The sequence below is a fragment of the Notamacropus eugenii genome, chromosome X (assembly GCF_028372415.1).
Source record: "Notamacropus eugenii isolate mMacEug1 chromosome X, mMacEug1.pri_v2, whole genome shotgun sequence".
NCBI classification, from domain to species: domain Eukaryota; kingdom Metazoa; phylum Chordata; class Mammalia; order Diprotodontia; family Macropodidae; genus Notamacropus; species Notamacropus eugenii.
This window is the reverse complement of record NC_092879.1, coordinates 3,178,884-3,194,548: the sequence shown is the minus strand read 5'-3', so window position 1 is coordinate 3,194,548 and position 15,665 is coordinate 3,178,884. Positions and strand designations below refer to the sequence as shown.

At 43.4% G+C, this 15,665-nt stretch overlaps 1 pseudogene; it reads left to right on the top strand.

The window, feature by feature from the left end:
* The first annotated feature begins 2,487 nt into the window (after positions 1–2,487).
* LOC140515806 (CCR4-NOT transcription complex subunit 7 pseudogene) overlaps positions 2,488–15,665 on the top strand; it is a 34,689-nt pseudogene continuing 21,511 nt past the window's right edge.

The following is a 15,665-nucleotide window of genomic DNA, read 5'->3' as shown; positions in this document are numbered from 1 at the left end:
GGGCCTGGGGAGATGGGGGGGGGTGGCAAAGAAATTTAAAGTACACACTCCACACGTATGAATACCCAAACAGACATAATTATTGTTCTTTTACAAATTGTCTCTTCTGATGGAGCCTGGAGAAAATATAGTGATAGAAAACCACCAAAGTTGAGAATGAGAAAGAAAGTACAACCATCAAACCAGCAGATGCTGGCAAAGTCACTAAAGCAGGCAATATCTTCAGAAGGAACTGAGAATTTACAGTGACTCGTTGGGGTTTATAAGAAAGTTCCAAGAGTCAAAGGAAAACTTAGCTACAAGATAGGTAAGTGGCTGGGAAAGGCTGATGGAGGACGATGTGAGGGAGAGCAGAGTCTGTGGCTTGGGCAACTGTCTGACTCCTCTGCATGATTCCATAAGCAGTGGTATCCTGGCCATGGCACTGAGCCCTTAGCAGCTCAGGGAGAACCCAAGTACCCACATAAGGACTGGACATTTGAGAGCGGTGTCAAAGATGCCCCTTGGCACGAGCATTTCATCTGTGATGGGCATATGGGTAGTAAAGGGTCTGTGAACATACTGTCTGACTTGTACCTTTACAGACAACCACCCAGGGCAGATGTGGAAACTCACTCAGAGAGGGATGTCAATTGTCCTTAGACATACAGGTGCTAAGTATCAGAGGCAGTTCGAGAACTCTCTTTACCAAAGAGTCACAGAGTGTGAGAACTGGAAGGTACATGAGAAGTCACCGAGTTCAATCCTCTGCCTAAAAGGAATTCCAACAATAACATGCCTGAAAGGTGGTCATGCAGCCTCTTCTGGAAGAACTCTAAGGAGTGTCCAAGCGTCATCACTTCAAAGGAGCTCATCTCACCTTCGGGCAGCTTTTATTGTGAGAAACTTTCTTCTGACATCTGCCCTGGATTGTGACTCTTTGCAACTTTTTGCCATGTGCTCCCACCCCATCTCCTATCCCTAAATATTACGTGACTTATTTCATGCTTTAAAGTTTCCAAAATGCTTTATAATGTAAGTGACCTCATTTAAATCTTAGAGATGCAGCCCTAGGGTTCAGAGAAGGGAATATGAGGCATATGGTTAGTTCTCTGTGGCTTTGGCACAAATCTTGACCCTTTGATTATCTTGGACAGAGTACCTGTAGGCAGCACAGCTGGCTCCTGGGATCTCCTTAGGTTTAGGTGGGGATTTTTCACAATGATAGGGACATGTGAAGGTGATTCTGGGACATTCCCCTTGGCACCAGTGTAGCCCATGTGGCAGATTTGCTGGTGTAAGAAAAGCAGTGACACCCTGAGAAAGGACACAGTAAAGTACAATTCCTAGAAAACATAATGATGACCCTAATTCAGCTTCTACATAACTTTCTCAAAATTGGGTAGCTAGGTGGTGCAGCGGATAGAGCACCAGTGCAGGAGTCAGGAGGACCTGAGTTCAATTCTCACCTCAGACACTTGACACTCACTAGCTGTGTGACCTTGGGAAAGTCACTTAACGCCAATTGCCTCATCCTGGGTCATCTCCAGTCATCCTGATGAATGTCTGGTCATTGGATTCAGATGGCTCTGGAGGAGAAGTGAGGCTGGTAACCTGCACAGCCCTCCCTCACTCAAAATAAAGTCAAATGTAAGTCTTGTCATTATGTCTCTGATGGTGTGGTCTTCTTCAACAATGAAGGATGAAGACACATACAATTTTCTCAAAGTACATTCCCATCCACCCTCTCCCTGTATCAGGAGGAGGACAGGCACAGGCAGTCTTTGCAATGTTCTTGGCTGGGTGGCCTGGATTACCTAGGAGAGAGAGTGGCAATACATGGCATCGCATTTGGGTAACTGAACTCACATGCTCCCATCCTGAGACACAGACTGTCTACCTGTGATCTGTGTCCTGCCAAGTCCCTGTCATGAGGCCCCAACGGGCCCATTCACTGCCCCTTCTGAGCTGCATATCAGGGAAAGGGAAATGGGTCAAGGATCCGAGGGTATGTGGGAGAGGAGCATGGTCCTGAGGGTCATAGCAGAGGCATTGCTGGCATACATGAGGAGGAATGCAAGGGCAGAGAATGGAAGGGACAGTGTCTGGTGGCTGCTCTATTTGTGTCCTCCAGACAGACAGCAGGGGGCATGTCCTCCCCCCTCCAATATGGTGAGAAGGAGGCATAGAGGCTGTACCAGCCTTGCCCTAAGTGCAAAAATAAGGAAGTCAATGTATTTTAGGAAATGAATCTTTCATCCACTACATATTGGTTGATGCCTGGTGGCCATTATACCCTTGCCTGTGCCCATCCTGCCAGTAGCCACTGTATCTCACAGCAAAGTATTTCTGAGATTGGAGTGTGCAGCCTTGCTGATGAGGAGAAAATGTGCCCCATTATCCAGTATAATTATGTTGATCTGAACAGGAGGCTGACAGGCGCTGAACTGAGAAGGAATGCTGATTATTAGTACAAACTGGCAAGAAACCAAATACACTGAATTAACATTAATGAATGAGCAAGGGGAATGTCCTCCAGGAACCTCAACAAGGAACTTTAATTTCAAATGTAATTTAAAGGTGGACGTCTAAGCCCAGAACTCTAGAGAGTGACTAATAATATGTGACCCTAGACAAGAGGAAGAAGGAATTGAGACACCATATTTTGCAAAGTTTCTTATGACATTAGAAATAGTGCTCTGTAAAGGAGTTAAGCTGTTTTCTTTCACAGTCTTTATTACTGGTTATTTCATCAAATTCCTTATCAATGTTCACTTGCCTGAAAACCTGGGCTTCTTTGAGATCCTCTGATAGCTTTGTTCTTGTCATCAACGATGTAAAGTATTTAATGAAGAGAAGAGAAACACCTCAAGGGTGTAGCACAGGAGAAGGATGAGCAGCTAGATTTGGAGTGGATAGGAGCACAGCACCAGGCAGTATCTGATTCCATACTCAGGGAAATGGCCTTTTTCAAAGTGAGGGAAAAGTTCTTTAAAGATCACCTTGGTCATGGTAAATATTGTGGTCCTTTGCCTGGCCTTAGCTTGGGCTCATGTTATGCCTGGACTCATAATCACAGGGAATGCACCTGGAGAAAAAATAGCAATCAGTCACAATGGGAAAAGGAAAACAAGGCTTTATTTGCAGCTATATGCATGCCTGTATGTAGGTAGTATCTCCAGTTAAATCTCTGAATGATTCATTGCCAGTGCAGATAACCACTAAGGGAACCCAGACATAAACATGAGAAGGCAAGCAAGGAGAACTTACTATGGAAAGTGGCAGAAACCCTTTAAATAAGCCCTTTGGACAACGTCTTCCTTTGGTTTGCCTTCTCAACCCATTTTCTCTTTTGTCTTTCAGTACTAATGAGGACAATTCCTACTACAGATCCTGACAAACAAAAGTTTTCAAGTCAAATTTAGCAGTTAACTCATTTATCTGTAAGAAAATGTGTATGGCAGAGAGAAAAATTTCTATTCATATCTAAATCCTTTGGTGAATGCTTCTACTTGGTGTTATTTGGATTGCTCACTCTCCTCCCATTTAAAAGTTTACACACACAGTTTATAACTTGCCACTCTGTTTCATGTCAATCCCTTCTAGTATGTAAGAATTTTTCCTCTTTGAGACTGTGGACTATCAGTTTTGCCCTTAGAAACAGTTCAGCTCTAGTTTTTGAAGTCTGGGGTTTTTTTGCTGTGCACCTGAAAATGGATCATATTCCAGTTCTACTCAGCCTTCCCCTTGTCTTGTCCAGTGGAATGGAGTGCATTCATTTGTCAGAAATTGTTGAAAGGAAAGCTAATGTAAATGGAAAAGATAAACCCCTGAAAAGCTTAGCCTAGAACTCCTGTTCCTGGTATTTCATCTTCCAAACCCATTCAATGTCAGTCTCTTCGGAAGTGGTGCCCCTGTTGTATTGGAGACTGACTAAACGTTTCAGAGAGCTTTATTCTCTTCAGCAAACTATGAAGTCCCGGAATGTGCTGGCTTTGATGAGCTGTCAAGGAGCATGAGTCAGCAGTTTGATGACAATGTCTTTCCCTTGATTCACTTCTTGTCTCCTACTTCCTTCTATTTAGTCTTCTTTTATGCTATGTGCTTCTGCAAGTCAACTTCATTACTGTAAAGTCCAAAGAGAGAGAGTCACCTTAGGTCTATTTTATACCAAATTAAATGACAAGAAATTACATCGTGCTCTTTCTATTTTCATCTAAAAAGATTAGGAGATTTATTATAGGGGGCGGAGCCAAGATGGCGGAGTAGAAAGACACACATATGCTAGCTCCGAACCCACAGCCCATAAAATATCTGTAAAAAAAGAACTCCCGGCGAATTCTGGAGCAGCAGAAGCCACAGAACAATGGAGCAGAGGAGATTTCTGCTCCAGAGAGCCTGAAAACCTTTCACAAAAGGTCCCTCATGTCCCAGACCCAGAGAAGAGCCCAACCCTGCCTCGGTGGCCCGGCGCCGAAAGGAGCGGATCCAAGCAGGCTTCAGGGATGGAATCTCCAGCGGCCACACGGGTCCCTCCACCCACAGAAGGATCTGCAAACCTCTCGCAAAAGGTCCGTCGCGCTGCAGACACAAAGCCCAGCCCAGACCTGCTGCGGCCACGGCTGTGGCACCGAGAGAAACAGATCCGAGCAGGCTTCAGGGACGGGATCTCCAGCGGCCGCACAAGTCCCTCCACCCACAGGTGACAGGGGTGGGTGAGAGAGTCTCTTTGGCGGGTCGAGAGGGGAGTGGGGTGCCCCCATAATTCAGGCCCCCCCCCCCCGGGAGGTAGAAGCTGAGAGGCGGCTGCAGACAGGGGCTCCCCAAGCGGGCGGGAGCCTGAATCCATTGCGGAAGGTCTGCGCATAAACCCCCTGAGGGAACTGAGCCTGAGAGGTGGCCCTGCCCCGATCTCAGCACCAGATCATAATCTCATACTGAATAGCAGCCCTGCCCCCACCAAAAGCCCTGAGGCTGGAAGCAGCATTTGAATCTCAGACCACAAACACGGGCTGGGAGGATCAGGAGGTGAGGTGGGTGTGAGGAAAATATTCAGAGGTCAAGTCACTGGCTGGGAAAATGCCCAGAAAAGGGAAAAGAAATAAGACTATAGAAGGTTACTTTCTTGGCGAACAGGCATTTCCTCCCTTCCTTTCTGATGAGGAAGAACAATGCTTACCATCAGGCAAAGACACAGAAATCAAGGCTTCTGTGTCCCAGCCCACCCAATGGGCTCAGGCCATGGAAGAGCTCAAAAAGAATTTTGAAAATCAAGTTAGAGAGGTGGAGGAAAAGCTGGGAAGAGAAATGAGAGACATGAAGTCAAAGCATGAACAGCAGATCAGCTCCCTGCTAAAGGAGACCCAAAAAAATGTTGAAGAAATTAACACCTTAAAAACTAGCCTAACTCAATTGGCAAAAGAGGTTCAAAAAGCCAATGAGGAGAAGAATGCTTTCAAAAGCAGAATTAGCCAAATGGAAAAGGAGATTCAAAAGCTCACTGAAGAAAATAGTTCTTCCAAAATTAGAATGGCACAGATGGAGGCTAATGACTTTATGCAAAACCAAGAAATCACAGAACAAAGAGGGAAGAATGGAAAAATGGAAGATAATGTGAAATATCTCATTGGAAAAACAACAGACCTGGAAAATAGATCCAGGAGAGACAATTTAAAAATTATGGGACTACCTGAAAGCCATGATCAAAAGAAGAGCCTAGACATCATCCTTCATGAAATTATCAAGGAAAACTGCCCTGAGATTCTAGAACCAGAGGGCAAAATAAATATTCAAGGAATCCACAGAACACCGCCTGAAAGAGATCCAAAAAGAGAAACTCCTAGGAACATTGTGGCCAAATTCCAGAGTTCCCAGGTCAAGGAGAAAATACTGCAGGCAGCTAGAAAGAAACAATTCAAGTATTGTGGAAATACAATCAGGATAACACAAGATCTAGCAGCCTCTACATTAAGGGATCGAAGGGCATGGAACAGTATATTCCAGAAGTCAAAGGAACTAGGACTAAAACCAAGAATCACCTACCCAGCAAAACTGACTATAATACTTCAGGGGAAAAAATGGTCTTTCAATGAAATAGAGGATTTTCAAGTATTCTTGATGAAAAGACCAGAGCTGAAAAGAAAATTTGACTTTCAAACACAAGAATGAAGAGAACCATGAAAAGGTGAACAGCAAAGTGAAGTCATAAGGGACTTACTAAAGCTGAACTGTTTACATTCCTACATGGAAAGACAATATTTGTAACTCTTGAAACATTTCAGTATCTGGGTACTGGGTGGGATTACACATGCACACACGCTCACATACATAGAGACAGAGTGCACAGAGTGAATTGAATAGGTTGGGATCATATCTTTAAAACAAAATGAAATCAAGCAGTGAGAGAGAAATATATTGGGAAGAGAAAGGGAGAAATTGAATGGGGCAAATTATCTCTCATAAAAGAGGCAATCAAAAGACTCATTAGTGGAGGGATAAAGAGGGGAGGTGAGAGAAAAACATGAAGTCTACTCTCATCACATTCCACTAAAGAAAAGAATAAAGTGCACACTCATTTTGGTAGGAAAACCTATCTCACAATACAGGAAAGTGGGGGATAAGGGGACAAGCAGGGTGGGGGGGATGATAGAAGGCAGGGCATGAGGAGGAGAGTGCAATTCGAGGTCGACACTCATGGGGAGGGATAGGATCAAAAGAGAATAGAAGTAATGGGGGACAGGATAGGATGGAGGGAAATATAGTTAGTTCTATACAACACAACTATTATGGAAGTCATTTGCAAAACTACACAGATATGGCCTATATTGAATTGCTTGCCTTCCAAAGGGAAGGGGTGGGGAGGGAGGGAGGAAGAGAAGTTGGAACTCAAAGTGTTAGGATCAACTGTCGAGTAATGTTCTTGCCACTAGGAAATAAGAAAAACAGGTAAAGGGGTATAGAAAGCTATCTGGCCCTACAGGACAAAAGAGAAGACAGAGACAAGGGCAGAGAGGGATGATAGAAGAGAGAGCAGATTGGTCATAGGGGCAATTAGAATGCTTGGTGTTTGGGGGGGGAGGGGATAAAAGGGGAGAAAATTTGTAACCCAAAATTTTGTGAAAATGAATGTTAAAAGTTAAATAAATAAATTTAATAATAAAAAAAAAAAAAAGAAATTATCAAGGAAAACTGCCCTGAGATTCTAGAACCAGAGGACAAAATAAGTATTCAAGGAATCCACAGATCACAACCTGAAAGAGATCCAAAAGGAGAAACTCCTAGGAACATTGTGGCCAAATTCCAGAGTTCCCAGGTCAAGGAGAAACTATTGCAAGCAGCTAGAAAGAAACAATTCAAGTATTGTGGAAATACAATCAGGATAACACAAGATCTAGCAGCTTCTACATTAAGGGATCAAAGGGCATGGAATAGGATATTCCAGAAGTCAAAGGAACTAGGACTAAAACCAAGAATCACCTACCCAGCAAAACTGAGTATAATACTTCAGGGGAAAAATTGGTCTTTCAATGAAATAGAGGACTTTCAAGCATTCTTGATGAAAAGACCAGAGCTGAAAAGAAAATTTGACTTTCAAACACAAGAATGAAGAGAAGCATGAAAAGGTAAATAGCAAAGAGAAGTCATAAGGGACTTTACTAAAGTTGAACTGTTTACATTCTTACATGGAAAGACAATATTTGTAACTCTTGAAACTATTCAGTATCTGGGTACTGGGTGGGATTACACACACACACACACACACACACATGCACACGCACACACACATAGAGACAGAGTGCACAGAGTGAGTTGAAGAGGATGGGCTCATATTTTAAAAAAATGAAATCAAGCAGTGAGAGAGAAATATATGGGAGGAGAAAGGGAGAAATGGAATGGGGCAAATTATCTCTCATAAAAGAGGCAAGCAAAAGACTTATTAGTGGAGGGATAAAGAGGGGAGGTGAGAGAAAAACACGAAGTTTACTCTCATCACATTCCACTAAAGGAAGGAATAAAATGCACACTCATTTTGGTATGAAAACCTATCTTACAATACAGGAAAGTGGGGGTAAGGGGATAAGCAGGGTGGGGGGGGATGATGGAAGGGAGGGCATGGGGAGGAGGGAGCAATTTGAGGTCGACACTCATGGGGAGGGACGGGATCAAAAGAGAGAACAGAAGTAATGGGGGACAGGATAGGATGGAGGGAAATATAATTAGTTCTTACACAACACTACTATTATGGAAGTCATTTGCAAAACTACACAGATTTGGCCTATATGAAATTGCTTGCCTTCCAAAGGGAAGGGGTGGGGAGGGAGGGAGGAAGAGAAGTTGGAACTCAAAGTTTTAGGAACAACTGTCAAGTACTGTTCTTGCCAGTAGGAAATAAGAACTACAGGTAAAGGGGTATAGGATGGGGACAAGGGCAGAGAGGGATGATAGAAGAGAGGGCAGATTGGCAGATAGGGGCAATTAGAACACTCGGTGTTTTGGGGTGGGGGGAGGGGACAAAAGGGGAGAAAGTTTGGAACCCAAAATTTTGTGAAAATGAATGTTAAAAGTTAAATAAATAAATAAATAAAATATGTAAAAAAAATAAAATAAATAAATTTCAAAAAAAAAAGAGATTTATTATAAAGCCATGCAAGTTTTTAAAAAATGAAGAGTGAATAAGGCCAAATGAAGATAGAAATGCTTGTTCACTGAGTGCATGTGTATTTTTTCCTGTCCAATTTCTATATATGGTTCTTTATCGAAGAAAAATTACTTGCTAAGACTTACAGCATTTTCCAAATGTGACTGCAAAAATAGACATATTTCTCAGTAGTACATGAATCTTCTACAAAAACTGACTATGCATTAAAGCACAGATATAGTGAAAATGATTGTAAAAAGGCAAAAATGTTTACTACATCCTTTAAAAAACCATCACACCATAAAAATAGCCATTGGTGCAGGGAACACTTACAATAAACACAGATCCATAGGAAGCCTTAACCAGCAACATCCTAAAGAAGGAGGAGGTCAAGTTAGATGTGACAGAAACAATGAATAATGAAGTTACAGAAAATGATAATTGTTCAATTAATAAACATTTGTTAAACACCTACAGTGTGTCAGGCACCCTGGGAAGCACTACCAACACAAAAAGAGGAAAGACAATGAATGCCCTGAAGGAACCCAATCTTTTTTTGGTGAAGGGGGTGGGTGGAGTTGAAGTTTTACTTTAAAAGTATTTTTTTTTTAAAAATTTTATTTTTTTCTCCAATTACATATAAAAATTTTTAAACCTTTTTTTACATTTTGAATTCCCAGTTCTATCCCTCCAACTTTGCTTTCCCCTCCCCTCTCCCTGAGACAATAACTGATCTAAGTTACTATAGTGTCCTAATTGAGGAAAAGCTATCAAATACAGTGATAAGAGAAAAGCCACAAAAACTTAAACTCTGTGAAAGGTGGAAGCCCAAACATAGTGACCTGTTAAAAAAATCATAACTTAGGGGCAACTAAGGAACTCAGTGAATAGAGAACCATCTCTTGAATCAGGAGGACCTGACTTCAAATTCGGCCTCCAAGATGTCTCCCCACTACTACCTTCTCCAACTAGAGGGAGAGAGGAGTCCAGGGTCAGAGAGTACTGAAGAGGTGGGAATTTCCCCACTGATTTCATTTTGTGATGAAATGATAGTTTTTGGAGATGATGAAGTCCAAGAAAGCAGCTAAGTGGGAAATGATAGAGAGGATTTGAGCTTCCCAGTCCTCGTGAACTTGCTCATTACAGTATATTCTCCTGGGAATGGTCCTTTCTTCTGGGCAGAGACAGAAGTTGTATATAATGTCCAACAACTGAGCTTGGAAGAGATACTTCTGTACAGTGAGGTTCCCCAAAGAGGTGGTGAATTGGTCATCCAATTGGTCGCTGGTAACTGGCCTGACCACAGCAAGACCATCAGCTACTGCACAGCAATCAGTAAAAGGAAATATCTCCTTTGTGGTGGACAACTCAAGGAACAGGAGAGCTGTCTGGAGATCTGCCCTTGGGTAGACTGGACGGTGCTTTGGGTGCAATAAATGGAGCTATATGCTGAATGTGTTGCTGCGGTGTTCCAATGAGTTTGGTCGTGTTTAAGGAGGTCTGTACATTCTGAGAACCAGGAATCTCCTGCTTCTGGGAGCTCAGAAAACCAAGGGCCCCAGGTTGCAAGAGGGGATTTCACTGGAGGTCTACCAAGACTATCTCTGTAGCATCCCGTTGCCAAGTAAGGATCTCATGTAGGTGGCTAACTCCCTTTGGACCTGGCCTGGCTTAACTCTGAATGTATTTCTTCCATTTGATGATGGATGACTCTAGAGAATTTACCTCATCATTTCCCACCTACTTCTTTCCTGAGCTTCATGATGTCCTAAAACTCATCAATCCTTGTGATGAAATCTACTCAGAAACTCTTGTTTCCTCAATTCATTTCCCACATGGTTTAGCACTTCAGCATGTCTCCTCTAAAAGGGAGACTTGGGGACCAGGACCCACCTTAATCTAGTATGTTCTCTTTAAATGAGGTGAGGTCGAGAGGGCAGAGACCTTCGTGCCACCCTTCATGTCCTCCTCTGAGAGCAGTGGTGTCACAGGGGCAGTCAGGGCTTACAAGGGCTCATTTTGATTTGGTCTTAGAGCATGTCCATGAAATGTTGGCTTCTTGGTTTTTGGAAAATTGTGCATGAACAGGGGCATCTTGAATGATGGAGATCCAAATGGGAGCAGCTTTTGCTCTTCCCTGCCTTCCACCCTGCCCCTCTTTTTGTGCTTCAGGCCTCAGTGAGACAAACATCCTTATGTCTCCTTCATCTCAAAAGGGATCCTGATCTCTTTCCAAACCACTGTACACACCACTGATTCCAGCAGATGAGGATTTCATGGACACTAGATCTTGTTTGTATGTAATTGGACACAGAACATATGGGACAATATGAGACTCTGGGGAGAGTTGGGTGGATCCTAATTGGAAGAGAAATGGCATAAATGATCATTGGCTATTTTAACTCCTGTGAGGTGTGTCACATCTTTGCCTCTCCTCTCTTCCTCTTGTAGCAATGCAGGAAGCAGGGGATGGCTGGTAGTGTTCATCCTTTCATGTCCTGAAGGGACAGGAGAGCCAGTGTCTAGAAATCAGAGCTGGCTCACCTGTGCACTAAGCAAGGAAAAGGACCACAAGTGACAGCACAGGAGAAGGCTAGAGGACTATAGACTACATACTGATGCCTCCCTCGAAGACACTAATTTCCCACTTCCCTATTTACTCAGTTGTCACGAATTATTTCACCACATTTTGGACATCTCAAAAGGGAGGCCTCATCAATATCTCAAATCCAGCATATTCAGAAAAGAACACATTTTTCCTCCTTCCCAACTCTCCAAATTTCTTTATTACTATTGAGGGTTCCAGAGTCCCCCAGTCACCCAGGCCCGCAGCCTCCAGGTGCCCCCCAACTTCTTACTGAAATGCTCCCCACAGTCCAATGTGTTGCCACATCCTGTTGATTCTCCCTTCACATCTCTTGGGTACTTCCCTTTCTCTCCATGCCCAGCTGCCAGGCTGGTGAAGGCCCTTATCACCTCACACCTGAACTGTTGCAGCAGTCTTTTGGTTGCTTTGTCAGGTAGTTACCCCCTCCAACCCATCCTCCCCCCAGCTCCCAAAGGGATGTTCCTGAAGTGCAATTCTGGACATGTCACCCCTCCATTCAGTAGAATCCAAAGGTTGCTTTTCACTTCCAGAAAGAAATAGAAAAATTCTGTTTCCCATTAAAGCTCTTCACAGCCTGACCTCTTTCTACCTTTCCAGTTGCCTTAAACCTTCCTGTCTGCCATATACCCATCTCCATACTTCATATCTTTCCACTGAACTTCCACGATAGCGGGAATTTTCTCCTTCCTCATCTGCATCTTCTGACTTCCTTCAACTCTGCTCAAATCTCACCTTCTTTCCAGTTCAGCTTTCACCCTCCACCATCAGTGTCTTTCCTCTGTGATTCCCTTCCAAATTCATACAATGTCTAGGTTTTTGTATGGCCATAGTAATTTGCCTCTTGTCTCCCCCAGTCAAATCTGAGCACCTGAGAGCAGGGACCCTCTTTTCCATTTTCTTTGTATCCTTAGTGCTTATCACAGTGACTCCTATGTGGGAAGTGTTTGAAGATAAATGTCTGTTGACTGACTGCCTGATCAAGGGCAAACAGAAACCTTCTCAGGCTCAACTTCCTCTTTTGTAAAATGGAGTTTACAATAGCACCTAGTTGGAGGATTGTAGTGAGGATCTAATGAGAAAGCATTTACACAGTTCTTTGACATCTTCAAGAGCTCTATATAAATGACGGCTGTTTTGATGATTGATAACAGCAATAAAACAGAAGTAACAGCATTTGTATCACCTCTTTTTGGGGTGGGTGAGGACAACCCAATCCTTATCATACCCCTCCAAGATAGCTTCAGATTTTTCTCATGAATTTCACATTTAACCCTTCTGCCTCCTTCTTTTCAAAGTGCAGGGGCAAGTTGATTGGCTTTTTCTCACAACTTTACTTGTGGCATTAACACTAGCCCCTCATGCACCCCAGTCATTTCCCCTGATGACCTTACACCATAGAAGAGAGACAGGAATTGTAAGAGTTGGAGCTGAGGAAGGTTGACATTCTAGACTTGGGGGACTTTGTGTGTGCCAAGGGATGGAAGTCAGAGAAGAAGAGCTAGATTTGGGGAGGAGACAAAAGGGGAGTTTAACTGAAATGTAGAGTATGTGAAGGTAGCCTCCAGCTTGTGGAGAACTTTATTTGCTAGGCCAATGATTGTGCAGTTAATCCTGGAGGGCATGGGGAAGCAGAGAATGTTTGTGAGTAGGGGAAGGATGGGGTCAGATCTGGCTAAGAAATGAACAGTTTGGGACCTGGGTGGAAGGTGGATTGGAGTCTGGAGAGACTTGAGACTGGGAGATCAACTAGGAGGGAATTGGAAGAATCCAGGCATGAAATGTTGCTAGAGCTTGAATCAGGGTGATTGCCATGGGAATGAAAGGACTGATGCAAGATAGGTTTTGCTGGTAGAATCAAAAGGACTCTTGAACTGACTGGACTTGGGACTGGGGTGTGGGGAAGGAGGAAGAATCAAGGATGACCTTGAGGGTCAGAGAGTGCTGAGGTGGCAGTAACAGAACCTGAGTTTGAATCTGGGCTCTGGTACCAGTGTGACACTGGATGAGCCACCTCCTCTGTCTGGGCCTCAGTTCCCACAAATGTAAAATGAGAGGGTTGCTATAGGGATGCTGAGGACACTTTTGGCAGTTCTACCTTCTCAATACCAGCTGCCAGTGTCCCACATGGACCCCTTCTGAGCATTCTTGTGGACATTCATCTCATCTTTGTGGGCAGTGAAAGCCATGCTCAGTAAATTGGAGTTGGCAGATGCTATTCTCTCCCCTTGTGGAAAATCAGGATGACCTGTAGCCTTCTCCTCTCCTGGGGAGTCTCTCCTTTTCTCCAGGAGCTTTTCAACATCACTGACACTTGACTGTTCAGCTGTCACATCTGCCCGTTCTTTCAGTACACAAGGGCTAAGAATGTCCTGTGGAGTAACTGGTCTCTGTGGATCCCTGCTGCCTCAGCCTCACACATCTTCTTCCTTTCCTGGCATCTCCCCCACCCCACCCCACCCCTCTCCTCTGACTGCAGCTCCCATCAGTCAGTGCTTTCCCTAACTATATTATGGAGCTTACTTGGGCCAAGTGACCTGACCTCATCAAGAGCACCTGGGCACTCTCTTACCATCTCCTCGATTGGCTTTCTTTGCTGCCCGTTTGGGACCATTTTTAGTCTGTGCTTCTCTGACCAAAGGGCATGTTCCTGGTCAGAAAAGATGAGATAAAAGTCAAGGAGTAACCTCTACATCTTCCATTAGTTATTGCCATTCATTGTATAATATATTCCTCTCTGGCCTAAAACACTGAACCCGATGCAATATTATGTCTGTGCACAAGATGGCACCAAAGGTTGCTAAATTCTGCATTGTTGAATTGTCAGAAGACATTGCTATAACATGCTACAATATTTATTTGACCATTAGATGTCACCAGAGACTGTGACATTATCTTCAGTGGCATTCAATTGGTCAAGAAACATTTACTAAATGCCTACTGTGGGACACACATTGCTCTAGGTGCTAGGAGTTCAAAGATAAAAAGGAAACAGTCCCTGCACTCAGAGAATAGTACATCTTATTGATGGAGACCAACTCTGCATGACTAATACAACTCTCAATACGCATGACCCTGAAAAAGAGGGAAGAAGACAGTTCTCAACACTCCTTTCCAGAGGGCAAAGATCCACAGGGAGGGTAGCAGGAATTTATGTTCAGACATTTTCAATGTCTTGACTTCTTTTATTGAATATTTATTTAAACATTTTTTTTCTTCTGTAGGATGACTCTATATATACATTTGTTGTTTAGCCGTTTCTCAGTCATGTCAGACTTTCATGATTCTATTTGCGGTTTTCTGGGCAGAGATCCTGGAGTCTTTCCATTTTCTTTTCCAGATCATTTTACCAATAAAGAAACTGAGGTAAAAAGGAATACGTGTCTTGCCCAGTGTCACATAGCTAATAAATGTGTGAGGCTGTATTTAAATTCAGGTCTTGCTGACTCTGGGCCCAGAACTCTATCCACTGAGCCACCTAGCTGCCCTGATCTTTATCTAGTAAAGCACTAGAGACATATGAACCCTCTATTAATCAAGGCTTTTAAAGTGAATTGCCTGGAGGCCAAGGACTGAGCTCTAATGGGGGCCCTTCCTTCCAGAAGCACTGACCGATAGCTTCTTTGCCATTTTCTCAAGCAGGCCCCTACCCTTCTTGCATGCTAAGCTTTGTCGACCTCAGTTTCTTCATTTGTAAAGTGGGAATGATCCTGGCATTCCCTACTTAACAAGGCTTATGGAAAGAAATTGCTATATCCATCTCCAAGGTATACAAAAATATAAGTTGCTCTGTTGTTATTATTGACTCAAGGAGTCTCTTTCCTGGGAATAGGAGAGAAAGAAGAAGGATGCAACTAAGAGGAAGCTTGTGCCAGGAATAGTAAAGGTCAAATAGTGAGTACTACAATGTAATGTTAATAAGATCTTCCCTGTCCATTAATGGGCGTGGAGCCATTTAGGGGAGATACTTGCCTAAGGAGGAGCTTGCTTAGGGGGAGGCTAGCTTATAAGAAGACTTCCACACCTCTTGGTACTAAGTTGATTAGGCACTGAGTCAGAGGGTCATAATGCCTTCTGGTTCTGAGAAGTGTATGTATACTCTGAGTTGGTATTTTGCTTTGGGGGTTTGCTTAAGAGAAGGACCTTTTGATTTTCTGGTCAAGACTCTTAAGTACCTGTATGTTCACAGCCCCCAGCTGTTCAGATATAAAGGCTCTCTCCATCCAGTGGTGTATGAAAAGTGTGTAGCAATATTGCTCTGATTCAGACAATCAGGGGTCTGTCTGTGGGTCTTTATGCTAATTTCTCTGCTTGTATTTTTTCTGACTTTCAGGGTGCTGACTTTTCCCCTGAACTAGTGAATGTAATTTTAAAAGGTTTTTAACCCCTCAAAAGTTGCTTTCTTTTCAGAAAAGCAGATCCAAGAACCTCTGCTATCAAGTC